The sequence below is a fragment of the Mus musculus genome, chromosome 12 (genome assembly GCF_000001635.26).
Source record: "Mus musculus strain C57BL/6J chromosome 12, GRCm38.p6 C57BL/6J".
In the NCBI taxonomy this organism is placed as follows: domain Eukaryota; kingdom Metazoa; phylum Chordata; class Mammalia; order Rodentia; family Muridae; genus Mus; species Mus musculus.
The window spans coordinates 72,600,150-72,620,067 of NC_000078.6; positions in this window are offsets into that span (position 1 = coordinate 72,600,150).

Here is a 19,918-nt window from a genome sequence, read left to right on the forward strand (position 1 = left end):
GGCTCCTCCGAAAAAGATCAGGGGGAACCAGAGAGTGATGAGGAGGGGGATCAAGCAAACTCTGATTCCGATGAGGGTGGCATGTCCCCCGAAGAAGAGTTGGACACCAACAGCCAACCAGTCTACAAAAAGCTAAAACTGAGACATGTAAAAGATCTTCATTCAGCAGTCAAAAATTATGGGGTTAATGCCCCGTTCACAGTATCTATATTAGAAGGTTTAGCAGGAGAAGGCTACTTGATACCCAATGAATGGAATAAAGTTGTTCAGTCTGTCCTCACTAGAGGCCAATATTTAACTTGGAAGTCAGAGTTTGTGGACAGAGGAGAAAATTTGGCTGCAAATAATAGAAATATTAGAAATAATAGAAAGAATCTACTAGTAAGACAACCTCCTGGACTGCCAATAAAATCTGCGGTAAAGGCAATTTCGCTGCAGACAAAAAACAATTAGGGCTCTCCCCTGGTGTCCTCGCCCAGATGGCACAGGCGGCCCTGGGAACTTGGTGCACTGTCCCTGCTGCAGGGGCGCTAACTACACCCGTAACCAAGATTATACAAGGGCCCCAAGAGTCCTATGCGCAGTTCATTGCCAGATTGCAGGAAGCAGCTGAGAGAATTTTGGGACCTGAGGAAAGTGAGGGTCTGTTGGTCCCACAACTTGCTCTTGAAAACGCCAATTCAGCATGTAGGGCTGCCCTGAGAGGTAAAACCAAGAGTTTAGATATAAATGGTATGATCAAGCTTTGTAATGAGGTAGATGTGTTTTCTCAACAAGTTTCTAAGTCTATTAACCTGGCCATTGGGGCTGCTCTACAACTAAATAAAGGAGAAAAAACTTGCTATAGATGCAACCAACCTGGACATTTTGCTAGAGAATGCCCTACACAAAGACAGAGCACCCTAGTCTCAACCATGCCTGCTACCCCACAAAAGTTCCCCCCCTCCACTGATTTACTGTGGTCTATATTGAATGCTTCTGCTTTAGCCTTGTTGGATAAGACACAAAGAGATAATGCGTCAGAATTTGAAGATTGTTGGATGTGCTTTTCTGCTTCCCCGCCCTTTTATGAGGGCATAGCCTTATTTGGAAATTTTACCCTGCTGTCAGATGCTAGGCAGCTTCCCTTCGAGTCAGTTCAGCTTACTTTGACAGAACTCTCTGGGGTAGGAAGTTGTGTGTTGGGCCCAAGTATGCTTCTGGCACAGCCCTTGCTAGATATTTGCAATAATATGTTTAGAGTAAATAAATTAGGTATTCTTATCTTCTTGCCCCAAATGATACATTTTTGGCATGTTCCACCGGCCTTACACGGTACATTATTATACAAGAATTTATAAATAATAGAGATTATTGTGTCTTGGTTCAGCTTTTTCCAAATTTTAGTATTCATGCATCAGATGACTTATTAAAGTTTTGGGACCAAGGTGCCTCCTTGCCATCCCGCCATAAAAGGGAGCCTGTCTCGGCGGTGACTCTTGCAGTCCTTCTTAGCCTGGGTGCTGCCGGGACTGGACCGGAATTGCAGCCCTTATGTCATCTCAACAGAATACGCGCAATTACCACCTGCTCAATGAGGCTATCAGCCAAGACATAGAGAATATAAAAAGGGGCCTAGATGATCTTACTGATTCCTTGGTTTCCCTTTCAGAAGTTGCCCTTCAAAATAGAAGGGGATTATATTTGCTCTTTCTACAACAAGGAGGCTTATGCGCTGCACTTAAGGAAGAATGCTGCGTATATGTTGATAAAACTGGATTAGTTAAAGATAGCATTGCCAAGGTTACTGCCAGTTTAGAAAAAAGAAAAAGAGAGAGAGAACAACAAGAGTCATGGTATCAAAATTGGTTTTCAACCTCCCCCTGGCTTTCGACCTTGTTGCTCTCTCTTTTGGGGCCCCTATTGGGACTCCTATTATTGATTTCCTTCGGTCCTTGGGCATTTCAGAAATTGACCCGATTTGTTAAATCTCAAATTGATTCATCTCTTTCAAGCGCATCTGTTTCAGTTCATTACCATCAGCTGGCCGTTGGCGATAACAAGCAGGTTACTGGAGAAGAGTCAGACGTGGATACCGCTTCATCACCCTCATCTCGGGGAGAGAGACTCAATTTCCATAAAATGCTTAAGTAAGATCATTCCCCTCTCCCTAAATTCGGCATCAGTCTCATGCCATGAATCATTTATAGATTGCCATAGTCTGTGCTTCCGACATGGTAATATACATTCTCGCCACTTTGGAAACTGAACAAGTCATCCCAGGCTAGACACATCGAAAAATTAGAACTTGAAGCTGTCGCCCGTGAGAGTTGTAAGGCTAAGCACTGCACAGGGATTAGTCTGGAAGCTGTTAGTCTCTGAGAGGCATGTCTGATTGCATGAAGGTTGAGTGCCCTAGGGTCCTTCCCCCAGGAAAAATGGCACGGGAGCAGGTCAGAGTTACTCTGGGTAAAAATCTGTGGGCCTAAGAGTCAATCCTGTACACGGCCCCTAACATTGCACACTGGGGATCAGACCTCTACCTCTACCCACAGAGCTTGTTTCGCTCCTAAATCCCTTGGCTAGCCCAGGTTATACCCAATAGACTGGAACCGTTAATTCAAGTCTCATAGATGACTTGTCCCTGTGTCCTTCGTGGTTTTAGAGAATCACCCGGTGAGCAAACAGACGTTTAGGCGGTTGTTAAAAACGTGGCTACAAATTTATTATCCAATATGCCTATATTAAAACAGGGGAGATGTTGGGAGCTCTTAAGACAACACTATTGTCCTGATCTCTGAATTGGGCCTCTCCCCCTGAGAAGAAAAGGGGGTCAAAAGTGGGCCACCGATGCACTGCTCTGAGAACAACCACAGAATGTTCCAGCCCTAAGTCAGCGCCAGATGCCCTGACCACAAGATGTACCCTGATACCACCAAGTTCCTGCTTCCCTGTGTAGTTCTTGCACTTGGTCTCCGTCCCTCTCTCCCCCCATTTGGTTCTTAGAAGGTCCCCTCGAGACCCTCGAATAACTGGACCTGCTGGACGGGTCACTCTCAGAGCTGTACCTAATGCCTACTCTCTACTCAGGAAATGCTCGTTGTAGTTATCGCTGAGAATATTTAATCTTTCCTTTGAAACAAAGCATAGGACAGTCAACAGTTGTAACCCCGAGTTTCTCCAGCCAGAAACAGTGAAGTTCTGTCTAAAGTTTTCTTCATCACCTTCTATGGACTTATCATTTACCTTGTTAATATCCTCATAGAACTCTCGTGACACGGGTATTCATATTTTAGATCTACAGGAAAAAACTGAAAGTTTTATAGAGATTAATTTACTGCAGTACACTGTAAATTCCATCAGGATGGAATCTTTCTGTCTTGGGCATGCTGTGGCCTCTATGTCACTAGAAAAGAGACCGGTACGTAGAAAAGACTTACCATAAACACCCAGGGGTTCTGGTGAAGCTGAGAGATATCTTCAGGATAGGTACAGACTAGAGCTCTATAGTGCACACATTCAAATAAGATCAGTTTTTCTTGATACAAATCAAACTCAGGCCTCCATGTATACTGATCAAGTACTCAACCACTGAGCTACACTTTAAATGCTAAAAAGGTCCAGTATTTGAAAACTCTACTGTTCTTTAGACTTGGAGAAACCGAACTTGTCCTTAGAGGGGGGAAACATGTAAATAACTGAACTAAGGATGGAAATATCCCAAATCCAATCTCTAAAGGACCTTGGTACAAAGGTACAAAGATGCCTTTCCTATAGTATGCTTCTGTGTCAAAACATGACGAAGAGAGGCCTTTACAGCAACTGCAGAGTGAAATTCAGAAACCTGAATTAATTTATTATTTATTCCTGACTCATTATCCCAACATTTTACAAGTCCTGGAAACTAAGGTGACTAGTGTTGGAATTATTCCCTAACAAGCCTCCAGCTCGTAAAGATTTCCTCGTGTTTATATCAATTAGCAACTAGTAAGTCAGTGACAAAAGTCTCCATGCTCCTGTTTGCTTTGGGATAGCTACAGATGTGGTACCTGTCTTCCTACCCTGAAGCAGATTCGACTTTTTCTTCAGCATTGACTTCTGTTTACCAGTCTCAGTGGGGCTAGTAGCAATAGCTTCCTCAAAAAAGCTTCTCAAAGCAGAGTCTTAGATTTGAAAGGAGACCGATAGTTAGTGCCCTTGGAGATTCTCTGCTCAAGCCTTGGTTACCCTCTACCACCTTCTTCTGCAGATGTGGAAAGTAGTGATCTCTAGATTTTCTAGGGTCCTGTGATATCCCTTTAGTTTTGGAAGCAGCAGACAGTAGTTCCACCTGTTGGCATTAGCGAGAATAAACCAACCTGTTATCCACATGGCAGTGCCTCATAGACTTGAAGACAGGTGACATATCCTCCCTAAGTCATCTCTGTCTGCCATGCTCATCTGGCTGCCACTGAGGTGGCTGCTCTTTGTTGTTTACAGACTCGGGACTTTGATGAACCCAAGAACAGTAGGGAAAATCAGACATGCCTCAATTGCCCTATGTAACATAGATGCTTGAAACTGTGGGGAATTTCTCTAGAAGGCACAGAAGGGGATAGCACAGTGGTGGCCTCCAGAGAATCATACTGGGAGGAGGAAGGCACTTTAAAACCAATACATATATGCTGTGGATAGCCCTGGGGCTAATGATATTGATGTTAATTCCATTCTCCTTCGAGTGGCTGCAAACAAGGAATGAGACAGCACTCAGGTGATTTCCAGTAAACCTGCTTCCCACCTTAATTGTAAAATAGAGGAGAGCTGATGTTTGGGCAGATAAAAGGGAAGGTGGAGTGGAAGGTGGGGAGAGAGAAGGAGAAATGGAAAAGGAAGATGATGCAGAGGAGGAAGGAGAAGGAGGAGGGGGGGAGGAGAAAGAGAAGGAGAAAGAAGAAGGAAGGAGAAAAGTGGAGCAGAAGCCCATGGCCTAGAGAAAGTGCAAGTTCTAAGAGGTCTCATAAGATGTGGAAGATGGTAGTATAGTGGTAGATCTGCCCAATCTAAGTGCACAGCATGTATTTATATTAACTGAGTTGTGTTTTCATTGCCATGGCCTATTTGGGTTGGAGATTTACCGCAACACATATACTTTTGGGTTTTTTGTTGTTGTTTTTTCAAGACAGGGTTTCTCTGTATAGCCCTGGCTGTCCTGGAACTCACTTTATAGACCAGGCTGGCCTCGAACTAGAAATCCACCTGCCTTTGCCTCCCGAGTGCTGGGACTAAAGGTGTGCGCCACCACGCCCGGTTCATACTTTTGTATTTTTAAGTTTCACATGAATATGCAGACTAGTTTTTTAACTTGACATATAACACACAAACACACACATAAAGGAGAGTAATTTTTGTTTCAAACTTCTAGTGCTCGCTTTTGAGGGGAACGCCCATTTCTTTCATAGTTTTTCTCCATCTATCATTCAACTGTGAGTCTTTGGAGATAGTTTTCCCCACTAAGACTCCGTGTTAGAGGCACTTTTAGTGTTAAGATTTACCCCTACAAAGCTTTAATTGTACAGATGTTATATAATCTATATATGTACTCACACGTGACTGCTTTATGTACAGAAGGGATGCTAAAAAGCTCATTCCTTACACAGTAAAAGTCTAAGAACGAACAGATTTTAACATTAAACTAGATTTTAATTCATTTAAAAATAACTAATATTTTATAGCTGTTAAACAGGTTTTTATATAAACTGACGACATGACTGCTCTGTGGTATGGGGAAGGGAGAAGGTGTTTTGTTGACCTGAGAGAAAGAACAGCTAGAGGCTGAGTCCAGAGCAGAGAGAGAAGGAAGTAGATGACTGAACATGCCTAGCAGACCAGACACAGCCAAGTAGGAGGCAGGAAAGAGGGAGACAGAGAAAGAGGGTACATATCAAAGAAGCAGGGTTCTAAGGAAACTGAGCAGCTGGGATACGGAAAGCCTGTGATTGGGAGGAAGTTTGGGGGGGGGGAAGCTAGGATGCCAGCCAGGACTCTGAAATGTGTACCTGTAATACTGGGGGAGCCCGGAGGCCAGCATGAGCTTTGATATGCTATAGGCACCACAGAGTGGACCCAGCAGGAAGAAAGGGGTCCCAATAGCAGGCAAGAGTCAGAGATGCCTCCACTCCCAATGTTAGGAGTCCCACAAAAACACCAAGCTATACAACTATAACATTTATGCAGAGGATCTAGGTTAGACCCGTATAGGTTCTGTGATTATTGCTTCAGTTTCTGTGAGCTCCTCTGAGCCCTGCTTATTTGATTCTGTGGGTTTTCCTATGTCCTCAACACCTCTGGCTCCTACAATCCTTCCTCCCTCTCTTCTGAAGGGTTCCCCTGGCTCTGCCTACTGTTTGGTTCTAGGCCTTTGCATTTGTGCTCATCAGTTGCTAAATGACACCTGTCTGATGACAATTGGGCTAAGCTCTGGTATCCAAGTATATGTAGAATATCATTAGGAATCATTTCATTGAGTTTCTTTTCTCCAGTCACATCTGGTTCTATTCTGGGTCTCGGGACTGTCCAGCCTCTGGTTTTCGGTCATCCGGGCTGTGTCAGGTGTGGCATTGGACCTCTCGTTGCTTGGTGTACTGGCTGGTTTTGTGTGTCATCTTGACACAGGCTGGAGTTATCACAGAGAAAGGAGCCCCTTGAGGAAATGCCTCCATGAGATCCAGCTGTAAGGCATTTTCTCAATTACTGATCAAGGGTGGGAGAGCCCATTGTGGGTGGTGCCATCCTTGGGCTGGTAGTCTTGGGTTCTATAAGAAAAAACAAAACAAAACAAAACTGAGCAAGCCAGGAAAAGCAATCCAGTACGCAGCACCCCTCCATGGCCTCTGTATCAGCTCTTGCCTCCAAGTTCCTGACCTGTGTGAGTTCCTGTCCTGACTTCCTTTGGTGATGAACAGCAATGTGGAAGTGTAAGCTGAATAAACTCTTTCCTCCCCAACTTGCTTCTTGGTCATGATGTTTTGTGCAGGGATACAAATCCTGATTAAGATAGTTAGCCACTCCCATAAGTTCTGTGACACTATTACCCCAGCATATCTTGCAGACAGGACAGATTGAAGGTCAAAGGTTTTGTGGCTGAGTTGATGCAGTAAAACTAGGCACAAACCCTCAGATTGTAAATTACTGTAAACTCTTATGCCATGTTCAGTTGATACCGCTAAGAGGCCTGCTCTTTTTTTAAAAAGAAAATAGAGGAGGAATGGATCTGGGGGAACACTGGGCAGAGTGGAGGGAAGGGTCAAGCAACACAAACAAACCAAAACTCAAGGTGAGTGGTATCTGAGGCATGACAACTGAGATTGACCATGGGTCTACAAACATAAACAGACACACACAAAAAGAAATAATAATAATTAAATGCTATTTTATTCAATTATGTAGTATAATTATCCATTTTTTCAATATTCATGGCAATTCAACTCACATTGAAAGAGTTAAATCAAAGATTAAAATGAAGGACAGCAGAGAATCAGATGCCTAAAATTCCAACATTCTGGAGGCTGTGGCAGGTGGATTCTGACTAAGAGGCCAACTTTCTTTTGAAACCATAGTGGTCCCCAACTTCAGTCCACTAGTTGAGTGTAAGTATCTGCATCTGTCTCAGTCAGCTTCTTGTTAGGCCTCTCAGAGGACAGTCATGCTAAGCTTCTGTCTGTAAGCACACCACAGCATCAGTAATAATGCCAGGCATTGAAGCCTCCCCTTGAGATGGATCCCAAGTTAGGCTGATTGCTGGACTTCCTTTCCCTCGGTCTCTTCTCCATTTGGTAGCGAGTCTTATAATCTGAAATTTTCTATTTTCTTGTACTTAAAACTGTATGTGTTGTGTGTCTTTAATCTTAGCACTCAAGTGGTAGAGGCAGAGGCAGGAGGTTCAGTGTGAGTTAGAGGCTAGTTTCAGGCGAGGGTTGCACAGTAAGACCCTCTCGGGAGAAGGGGGAGAGAAGGAAAGACAAAAAGAAGGGAGAGAGGGAGGAAGAAAGAAAAGAGAAGAGAAGAGAAGAGAAGAGAAGAGAAGAGAAGAGAAGAAGGAAAAGAAAAGGAGGAATAAAGAAAAGGAAAAAGGGAAAGACAAAAGAATCACTTATATCAAATTATTCAATAATCAAAATCAAATCATAATGATATTCAAATCATATTATTTGATATATACATTATACATAAGATACTTTTACTTTATCCCAACATAAGAGTTGCTAGGTGGACCGGGCGTGGTGGCACACGCCTTTAATCCCAGCACTCGGGAGGCAGAGGCAGGCGGATTTCTGAGTTCGAGGCCAGCCTGGTCTACAGAGTGAGTTCCAGGACAGCCAGGGCTATACAGAGAAACCCTGTGTCGAAAAACCAAAAAAAAAAAAAAAAAAAAAAAAAAAAAAAAAAGAGTCGCCAGGCAGTGGTGGCACACGCCTTTAATCCCAGCACTTGGGAGGCAGAGGCAGGCAGATTTCTGAGTTCTAGGTCAGCCTGGTCTACAGAATGAGTTCCAGGACAGTCAGGGCTACACAATGTGAACCGTTCTGAAAAAGTGTGCACCTGGAAGTAGCATGCTCCCTCTTTCCCTTTGAGGGACCATCTCTGCCATGTCTTCTCTCTGTGTCTTATCATGAAACACTGAAAATGTTAACTGGTATCGAGGTTATAGGAACAGTGTGTTAACTCCTCCGGACCCTTCACACTGGGAATGATGTGACGTGATGTTTAGCAAGTAGAGTTGTGGTTGTAAGAAAATTGACTTTTCATCTTACCCATTTGATAGCCAAAAGTGCAGGACTGTGGAGCCTCATTTACTCGGCCTCTTGTCATGATCACCTTCTGGGTCATCCTGGAGAGAAATAGAAAAGTAAGCCAATCATATTGGGTAGCTATGCTTTATGACAACTTACTTGCTCTAGAACTCCCAGAGTCCTGTGAGAAGTCCATTCATCCCTCCCGAGGGTGGTACCTCTGGGCCCTACTTCTTAATGGAGGTTCAGCATGGAGACAAAGCTTTGGAGAATAAAATCTCCAGCATAAATCACACCAGGGTACACACTGTGAGGAACTGAAACCAGGATAAAGAAGCAATATGCATTTCCATCTTCATGTTACGGTTTGTAAGAGTCACAACAGGGAAACAACCCAAGCATCTACCCTTGCTACTCCCAAACTCAACTTGAAATGGAGAATAAAAGGACAGCAGCCTTGACCAAACTCCAGGCTATGTTTAGGAGGTTCCTCTGCCCCTGTATTCTTACTTAATGCCCATAATAGCTCTATGACTGGTTACTACCTGTTGGGAGCCATTAAGACAACACAATTGTCCTGATCTCTGAATTGGGCCTCTCCCCCCCCACCCCCAAGAAGAAAAGGGGGTCAAAATCAGGCCACCGATGCACTGCTCCGAGAACAACCACAGATTGTTCCAGCCCTAAGTCAGCACTGGATGTCCTGACCTCAAGATGTACCCTGATACCACCAAGTTCCTGCTTCCCTGAGTAGTCGCCAAAAGAAAAATTTCCACTGCCCCATCCCTCCTGCTGAGAAGTACTTCCTCTTTTTCTGATGCCCCATCCCTCCTGCTGAGGTGCATTTCTGCTGCCCCATTCTTCCTGCTGAGAAGTACTTCCCCTTTGGCTTGTGCATTTAAACCTTGAGCCTTACTAATACAGAGAGACCTTGATGCTACTCAGACTGCTTCTGTGTGTCGTTCATTGCACAAGGTTCTCGTCTCTCTCTACCCACCATTTGGTTCTTAGGAGAAGGTCCCCTTGAGACCCTCAAATAACTGGACCTGCTGGATGGGTCAACTACCATCAACTGACTCCCCATTGTGTAGTTGAGCCACTTGAATCTGAGGAGTGACCTGCTTAAGGCCATAGACGAGTAGTCCATGGACCTGGGATTTGAACCCAGGTATCTCAGTTCTAACCTAGGGTACTGATCTCTCTTGTACATAATTATTTCCTCTCAGGGCTTCTATGTCCACTGAACTTCCTAAGCCATCCTCCTGATTCAAAACTCAGGTAGCTTTCCACAAAGTCTGCCTCAACCATCTCACATGACCAAGACCCAGAACTAGAATGCTAAGTCATTGGACACAAAGAAAGCTGGTCTGCATTTCAACCTGGTAGACAGCAAAAGGCCCTCCTCATGGTATTTCAACCTCTACATTTTAGGATACCATGTAAATGTTTTATAATCTTAATGTCTTTAAGCATGTTCTTAAAGTTTTCTCTTGGCTTTCCCTTACCCAATTCATTTTCACTACAACAAAGAAGGATAGAAGTAATTAGTTATCTAAAGACTAGAGAAGACTGCTTAGTTACTGGTAGATTACAGAATCTATGTTTGGACCCTCTTTTATAGTGATTTTTTATTTATCTGGTTTTGTTGTTGTTCGCCTGTTTGCTTGGTTTAAGTTTGTTTGTTGTTTGCTTGTTTGTTTTTAAGACATGGCTTCTTTATTGTGTAGCCCTGGCTATCCTGGAACTTGAAACTCACTGTAGAACAGGATAGCCTCAAATTCATAGCGATCCATTTGTCTCTGCTTCTGCTTCAAGTGTTGGGATTAACTAGATGTGCCCCCATACCCAGCTGTATAGTAACAATGGTCTTTAGTGGTTGTAGTTTTTAGTGGAGAGATAGCTGAACAGTTAAAAAGTACTTGCTGTTCTTCCAGAAGACCAGAGTTTGGATCCTAGCACCTACATCAGGAGGCATCCTGACACTCTTCTGGCCTTCACGGGCACCCACAGACAGGTAGCAGATACACACCCATAAAAAATATACAAATACATAAGTAAAACTAAATCTCAGAAAATTCTTGCCACAAAGCATACAGAGGAAACAACTTCAGCAATGAAAACAGTACCCAGAAATGGCTTTCTTATATATAACTATAAGGAAAGGTTTTAAGCTTACCTCATTATATTTGCTGTGATGTGAATGTATGAAACTTTCAGAAAGGTAGTATTCCCCACTCAGTGTTGTAGTAAGCCTTGTTCCCTTCACATCTGAGTTGGGCAGAGTGATTTAGGGACAAGACACTAAGGACTGCCCTGTGTGTGCATGTGTGTGTGTGTGTGTGTGTGTGTGTGTGTGTGTGTGTGTGTGTGTGCGTGTGTGTGCATTGTTTTAGTGTGGTGGGTTGTTCAGAAAGTGGAACAAAATGCTCAAGGGCTGAGGGTCTCCTGTCCCCAGGAGAAGTAGAAAGGAGGGAAAGTAGCCCTTTAAAGAAGTGACTCCTGAGTTAAGATGGAAGGCTAGGTAGGAGATGATGGGAAGGAACAGAGAAGAAAGTTTTCTGAAACTTACTTTCTCAGTCAGTAAGTATAGAAGAAAACATTGCTTGCCATGTGAAACTTCTGGAACACCTAGACCAGTGGTGATCTATGGGAAGTTGTCAGTGACATGTGATGATAGGATGCTGCTTATGTATTTTTTGGTATTTATATTGTAAGCTGGGTCTGGATGTTAGCAAAAACTATCCTAAAGCATTTCAAGACTTCATATTTTCATGCAAGATAAACATTTTACTACTGGAAAACAAGTAAGTCACTCATACCATGGTAATCCTAAATATTTCAATTCTTTTCTTCCATTGCGTCCTTGAAATTATCCAGTCCCGGATTGGCACATACTGCCACACATATGTCCGAAACAAGGCAGGCTGATTAGCTATCCAGACTTCCTCCAGATCATTGGCCATGGAGACTAGTATTAGCTGGACACAGCGGCTTGTTGCCATCTTGGGAAACTCCTGAGGTTTAGGCCATCTGGCCTTTAAAAAGTTAAAGGAAAAGGATGCTGAAGATTTATCAAGCCTTTTTCTTTTTTTAACAGAAATGTTATATTAGGAAGGAGTCAGTGGGACCCATGCAATATGGAGCCTTGCACTCATTACAAGTTTCTACAAGTGCTAGTTGGCATTATAAGCTTCCATAATGTTCCACCAAGCCTCATTGGAATCGTTGGAACCAGTGGAGATGGTACTGGCTAACTGAAAGATCAAAGCTCCTCATGTCCTTTACCGCAGTGCCTAGTAACTGTTATCATTTCAAAAGCCATATGAAAATCTCACAAAAATGAAACCCCACCCATTGGTGGCAATGAGGTAGAAGAAGATAAAAAGGGACTTTATTACCAGCTACAGAGTTATTGTACAACAGTGGACAGGGTGGCCAACTTGGCACTGATATTGTAGTGATTTCATTAGCCTTATAAAAACTGGATACCAAACATTGCCGGCTAATGTTGTCAAGTCTCAGAACAAGGGTGGTTATGTGGCTAATTCATAATTACTTCTGACAGAAGCACTCATCTATATCATTCGATGCTGTGGGATAAATAGTAAAATATCCCAACTATTTTCAAGTTAAAAATGTTTACCTTAATGGCTTCTCTAGTAAGATAATTCTGGTAAATATTTGAATGCACAGGTCCTGGGCAAATAGTAGACAATGTTATACCTGGATGGTCCAAAAGTTCAGTTCGGAGTGCATTAGCAAACCCCTAATAGGCAATAAAAGAAGAAAGAAATGAGAAAAATAAAATTAAACACAGGTCTTATTTCATCTCGGTTTCCCATGATTTGAGGAACTGTACTCTAAAATGCTTGAGTGAAGGACAGCTCATGGGCATGGACCCCTGTGTGATGGATCGTAACCACAGGCAACCCAAGTAGGGACTCTCAGATCTTGCCAGATCCTAGGGGCTCAATGGATGCTAAGCTAGCAGTAGGCTGAAGGCAAACAACAACAAACAAACAAAACTGACAGGAATTGGTTCTAATGCTTTGTCTTAATTTGACACCCAAAAGCCACACTTCCAGATGTTGAGTGTCCCTGCCCCACGCTGAGTTCCAGTAGTAATAAAGAATTGCTGTATCAATGGGCAGCAGGACCTTTAGATTGCATGGCCAAGGGACCAAGGGAGAGAGGGAGGAGAAGAGGAGAATCGCCATTACTTGGAGGCAGTGGGATCAGATTTAAGAGCTGCAGGAGAGAAATCATCCAGCAATGTAGGTGGACAGGAATGCGGCCCTGTGTGGGATTGCCTAGAAAGTAACAGGGCAGCAAAGATAAAAATAGAGATTTAGAAGGTATTAAGCCAGGATTACTGGAGGGGAGTGTGTGCTAGCTACGGAGAGGTTTAGGGTGCCCAACCATTGAGCTAGTCAAGCAAGGCATATCAAAATTAGCTGCTCTGTGTGTGTGTGTGTATGTGTGTGTGTGTGTGTGTGTGTGTGTGTGTGTGTGTATCATTAGTGAATCCAGAGCCCTTGGGCAGGTACAACACACATGAGACTTGCCAGGAGCCAAAGCAGACTAATTAATTCACCGTTACATGGAACTTTACAAAAACTACCATGGATAAATTCATTTTCAATTTATATTAGCATTTTATACTGGTGAATTAATTTCTGTGAAGTAAGTTCAGGTTGGTGACTAATACATAGGTAGTCATGAACACAATAGGATTGCCTTCTTTTGGACTTGTAAAAGAAGCTAGACCAGGAATGAACACACTATTATTATTTTATTATATGGACACAGTATCAAGTTGCCCTCTAAATTTGTATCTCTAGGCCTGGAGAGAAAGTTCAGTGGCTAAGAGCACTGGCCACTCTTCCTGAAGATCCTGGTTGGATTCTCAGCACCCACATGGTGCCTCACAACCACCTATAATTCCAGTCTTAAGGGATCTGACATCCCCTTTTGGCCTCTGTAAGAACCAGGCACACACCTGGTTTATAGACATATAATCAAGTAAAAAACACCCATAATACATATGTACATATGTAATATACGTGTATTGTGTATATGCATACACACACAGAGACACACACACTCACACACACCTCCATAGATTGGTATAGATCTCAGACCTCATCAGCTACAGTGACTCACAGGCTCATCAACTGGGCACATTTTGCCAACCCATTAAATCCAGTCATGAAACAGAGCCTTGGAAGACAGATGAAACAAAGCTTCTGGTTTTCACAAAGCACATTCTACATGTCTTATAAGTTGAATGCCAACAGATGGGGTCTGTACTCAACTGCCTCTGCCTATCTGAGATGGGACTGTCTCTACAGGAGTTGATTGACAGGCCCAAACTAAGTCTGAGGAGAGCATCTGTGCTACCGACCTTCATCACTGTGCACCTGTCTGCTCTGTGAGGCGGAGGAGGATCCTGCTGGACCACACCTTCAATTTCTATGGAACTATGGTGACCTGAACCACTACATCCTACAATTCCAATGGTAAAATATTTCATTAAAACCTCTTTCAAGGGCTGGTGATATGGCTCAGTGGTTAAGAGCGCCGACTGCTCTTCCAAAGGTCCCCAGTTCAAATCCCAGCAACCACATGGTGGCTCACAACCATCTGTAATGAAATCTGATGCCCTCTTCTGGAGTATCTGAGGGCAGCTACAGTGTACTTAGATATAATAAATAAATAAATAAATCTTAAAAAAAAAAACAACTTCTTTCAAACTATGAGTGCTAGTCTACACCTATAATCTCAGCACATGGGAGGTTGAAGGTAGGAGAACCAGAAGTTCTTGATTTTTTCTCTGTTTTTTTTGGGGGGGGGTCTTAATTGGATATTCTCTTTTTTACATTTCAATTGTTTTCCCCTTTCCACGTCTCCACTTCAGAAAGTCTGTATTCCATCCCCCCTCCCTCTGCCTCCTTGAGGGTGCTCCCCCACCCACCCATCCACTCCTGCCTTCCTGCCCTGGCATTCCCCTATACTGGGGAACACCCTCAGGCCCAAGGGCTGCTCCTCCCACTGATGTCCAACAAGGCCATCCTCTGTCACATATGGAGCCAGAGCCACAGGTCACTCCATGTGTAATCTTTGGTTAGTGGTCTTACCCGCGTTCGCGACCGGCCAGGAAAGACGCAACAAACCAGAATCTTCTGCGGCAAAAGCTTTATTGCTTACATCTTCAGGAGCAAGAGCGAGAATGGCAAAACCCCGTCCCTTTTAAGGAGAATTATCCTCCGCCTAGGACATGTCACTCCCTGATTGGCTGCAGCCCATCAGCCCAGTTGTCATCACGAGAAAGGCAGAGTACATGGCGGGGAAAACTGCCCCTGCACATGTGCAGATTATTTACTACTTAGAACACAGCTGTCAGCGCCATCTTATAATGGCAAATGTGAGGGTGGCTCCCCACATAGTGGTCCAGTCCCTGGGAGCTCTGGGGGTCTGGTCAGTTGCCACTGTTGCTCCCCCTGGATGTATTGATATTTATGTGGTTTTTAATCACCAGCCTTATCATTGCTTTCTTTTCATTCTTTGTTTTTTGTTTTATCGAGATAGATTTTTTTTTTCCTCTGTGTAGTCCTGTCTATCCTGGAACCTACTATGTAGACCAGGTTGGCCTTGAACTTAAAGATCTGTCTCCCAAGTGCTGGGATTAAAACCATATGCCACCACCTCTTAGTGTTAGTTTCATTCTTAAGCCAACCTAAGAATTCATTTTGTTCTGATGCTCATTACCCATAAGATAAAACTGACCAAGCTTTTCTCCTAGCCTTTCCCTTAATTTTCTTTCTTTCTTTTTTTTTTTTTTTTTTATGAAACCAGAATGATAAGACTTCATGTTTTCTTAGGAGGGATATGGAGCCCAGAACCAATTATCTGGTACTCTCAAATATAGAATAAGGGCAGCTACCCTGACCAGAACTTGGGCACAAACTCTGAAGCCAGTTCCACAACACCAAGAGGAAGCTCCATTCCCAGGTGCTCTAACACACCCAGGATCACAAAATCACAGGATCACAGGATCCCTGGAGCTTGAATACACCAGGATCTCAGGGGATCACAGAGACAGCTGAACTCTGAGGAGCTCTGACACAACCAGGATCACAGGAAGGACAGGGTCTAGTCAAATATAATGAGGGCACATAGCACTGGAGATAATCAGATGGCGGGAGGTAAGCATAAGAACATAAGCAACAGAAACCAAGGTTACTTGGCATCATCAGAACCCAATTCTCCCACCATAGCAAGTCCTGGATACACCATCACACTAGAAAAGCAAGATTTGGATCTAAAATCACTTCTCATGATGATGATAGAGGACATTAAAATGGACATAAATAACTACCTTTAAAAAATACAGGAGAACACAGGTAAATAGCTAGAGGAAACACAAAAATACCTTAAAGAATTACAGGAAAACACAATCAAACAGGAGCAGGAAATGAATATAACCATCCAAGATCTAAAAATGGAAATAGAAACAACAAAGAAATCACATAGGGAGACAACTCTGGAGTTAGAAAACCTAGAAAAGAGATAAAAGAGTCATAGATGCAAGCATCACCAAACAGGATACAAGAGATAGAAGAGAGAATCTCAGGTGCAGAATACCATAGAAAACCTTGACACAACAGTCAAAGAAAATGCAAAAAGCAAAAAGTTCCTAACCCAAATAGCCAGGAAATCCAGGACACAATGAGAAGATGAAACCTAAGGTTAATAGGCATAGAAGAGAGTGAAGATTCCCAACTTAAAGGGCTAGTAAATATCTTCAACAAAATTATAGAAGAAAACTTCCCTAACCTAGAGAAAAAGGTGCCCATGAACATACAAGAAGCCTACAGGACTGCAAATAGACTGGATCAGAAAAGAAATACCTCCTGTCACATAATAATCAAAATTGACCATATAATTTGGTCACAAAACAGGCCTCAATAGATACATGAAGATTGAAATAATCTGTCTCATGCACCCTATCAGATGCACTAAACAAAGAAAGAATATTAAAAGCAGTAAGGGAGAAAGGTCAAGTAACATATAAAGGTAAACCTATCAGAATTATACCAGATTCTCACCAAAGACTATGAAACCTAGAAGATTCTGGAAAGATGTCATACAGACCCTAAGAGAACACAAATGCCAGCCCAGGCTACTATACCCAGCAAAACTCTCAATTACCACAGATGGAAAAAACAAGATATTCCATGACAAAACCAAATTTACATAATATCTTTCCATAAACTCAGCCCTTCAAAGGATAATAAATGAAAAACTCCAACACAAGGAGGGAAACTACACCCTAGAAATAGCAAGAAAGCAATCTTCTTTTAACAAACCAAAAAGAAGATAGCCAAATAGACATAATTCCACCTCTAACAGTAAAAATAACAGGAAGCAACAATCACTTTCCCTTAATATCTCTTAATATCAATAGACTCAGTTCCCCAATAAAAAGACATAGACTAACAGACTGGTTATGTAAACAGGACCCAACATTTTGCTGCATACAGGAAACTCACCTCAGTGTCAAAGACAGATAATACCTCAGAGTAAAAGGTTGGAAAAAATTTTTCCAAGCAAGTGGTCCCAAAAAACAAGCTGGAGAAGCCATTCTAATATCAAATAAAATTGACTTTCAACCTAAAGTTATCCAAAGAGATAAGGAAGGACACTTCACACTGATCAAAGGAAAAAATCTACTGAGATTAATTCTCAATTCTGAATATCTATGCTGCAAATGTAAGGACACCCAGATTCATAAAAAATAAAAAATGAAAAACTTATTAAATCTCCAGGCACACATCATACTCCACATAATAATAGTGGGAGACTTCAACACCCCACTCTCAGTAATGGACAGATCATGGAAACAGAAACTAAACAGAGACACCGTGAAACTAACAGAAGTTATGAACCAAAAAGATTTAACAGATATTTATAGAGTACTTCATCCTAAAACAGAAGAATATACGTTCTTCTCAGCACTTCATGGTACCTACTCCAAAATTGACCATATAATTTGGTCACAAAACAGGCCTCAACAGACACATGAAGATTGAAATAATCTATCTCATGCACCCTATCAGATCACCACAGACGAAGGCTGGTCTTAAATACAACAAAAACAACAGAAAGCACACATACACATGGAAGCTGAACAATGCTCTCCTCGATGATAACTTGGTCAATGAAGAAATAAAGAAAGAAATTAAAGGCTTTTTAGAATTTAATGGAAATGAAAACACATCATACCAAAACTTATGGGACACAATGAAAGCAGTGGTAAGAGGAAACTCATAGCTCTAAGTGCCTTCAAAAAGAAACTGGAGAGAGCTTACACTAGCAACTTGACAGCATACCTGAAAGCTCTAGAACAAAAAGAAGCAAATACACACAAGAGGAGTAGATGGCAGGAAATAGTCAACTCAGGGCTGAAATCAACTAAATAGAAACAAAAAGAACCATACAAAGAATCAACAAAACCAGGAGTTGGTTCTTTGAGAAAATCAACAAGATAGGTAAACCCTTAGCCCGACTAACCAGAGAGCACAGAAACAGTATCCAAATTAATAAAATCAGAAATAAAAAGGGAGACATAACAATGAATTATATCTTAAAATAATAATTATGTCTGGAAATGTTATTGATAATTTTTCTCACTGTGCTTGAAATTAGCATTTTCTTAATCTTTAACTTCAAAGAGTTTGTGCTATTTTGAAAATTTTTAAATATACTTACTGATAAAATAATTTCTCTCCTAGAAACACTGATAATCTTTTTAAGTAAACTGATTGTTAGACAATGTACACAGATATATAATGCTTTTTTAATATTTTCTTACTATGTCAGATGGTATCATATAAGGGCTTTTGAATATATTTCTTAATGATCATTTTTAATATTTTATGCTCTTTTACTATGCTTAATTCCCAAAGAATATTTTGTATGTTTTGAAACAATTTAATATTCAACATTAGATATAGGATCCTCAATTATGGATAGTATTAAATATTCATTAATGATATTTTTAGGGTATGCAAGGATATGAATATAAAAGTTAAACAAAATTTTATGTATTATTTGATTCTCAAAATACTCAATATTATTACTATGTTTGATATATAAAATGCACTTAAATAATACAAATTTTTTTTAAAAGAATAAGAGCAGAGAAGAAAGGGTAGACTCACAATTTGTCTTGAAAATGTAGCAATGGGCTAAGGCATAAGACAACATTATACTTGCTAGATCAAAAATAATCTTTCTCCCCAGGATTCATCTCATGCAGGTACACAATAAAAAAAATCTGTTGAATAAATAGTAACCATGCACATCTCTAATATTTTTGGTTATTGACTGGTGTTGTAGCCTCAAAGTTGTTCTCTTTCTGTGGCCCATTGTCCCTTAGTTCCATCAACCTCACCCACTGATGGACAAATCCCCCATGCACATTGCAGTCAATGCTAACAGAATTGAGTTGAAACAGCCTTACCCGAAGAGCATGTTTGCTGGCAATATACCCACAGCAAAGAGGGCTGGGTACAATTCCCGCAAGGCTGTTCATGATCACAATCTTTCCTTGCTTTCTCTCCATCATATGAGGTAGAACACTCTTGGTCAATGACACTGTCCCTAAGTAGTTCACCTCCATTAGCACCTTGAAGACATCCAGGTTGGCATCCACAGCAAAGCAATAATTGGTTTCTCCACCATTGTTGACCAGAATGTCAATCTAATTAAATAAAGTCAGAAAGAAGATTCTTTAGAGATGGTCTGTCCTGGCTAGTTTTGTGTCAACTTGACACAGCTGGAGTTATCACAGAGAAAGGAGCTTCAGTTGAGGAAATGCCTCCATGAGATACAACTATAAGGCATTTTCTCAATTAGTGAGTGATCAAGGGGGAAAGGCCCCTTGTGGGTGGGATCATCTTTGGGCTGGTAGTCTTGGTTCTATAAGAGAGCAGGCTGAGCAAGCCAGGGGAAGCAAGCCAGTAAAGAACATCCCTCCATGGCCTCTGCATCAGCTCCTGCTTCCTGACCTGTTTGAGTTCCAGTCCTGACTTCCTTGGTGATAAACAGCTGTGTGGAATTGTAAGCCGAATAAACCCTTTCCTCCCCAACTTGCTTCTTGGCCATAA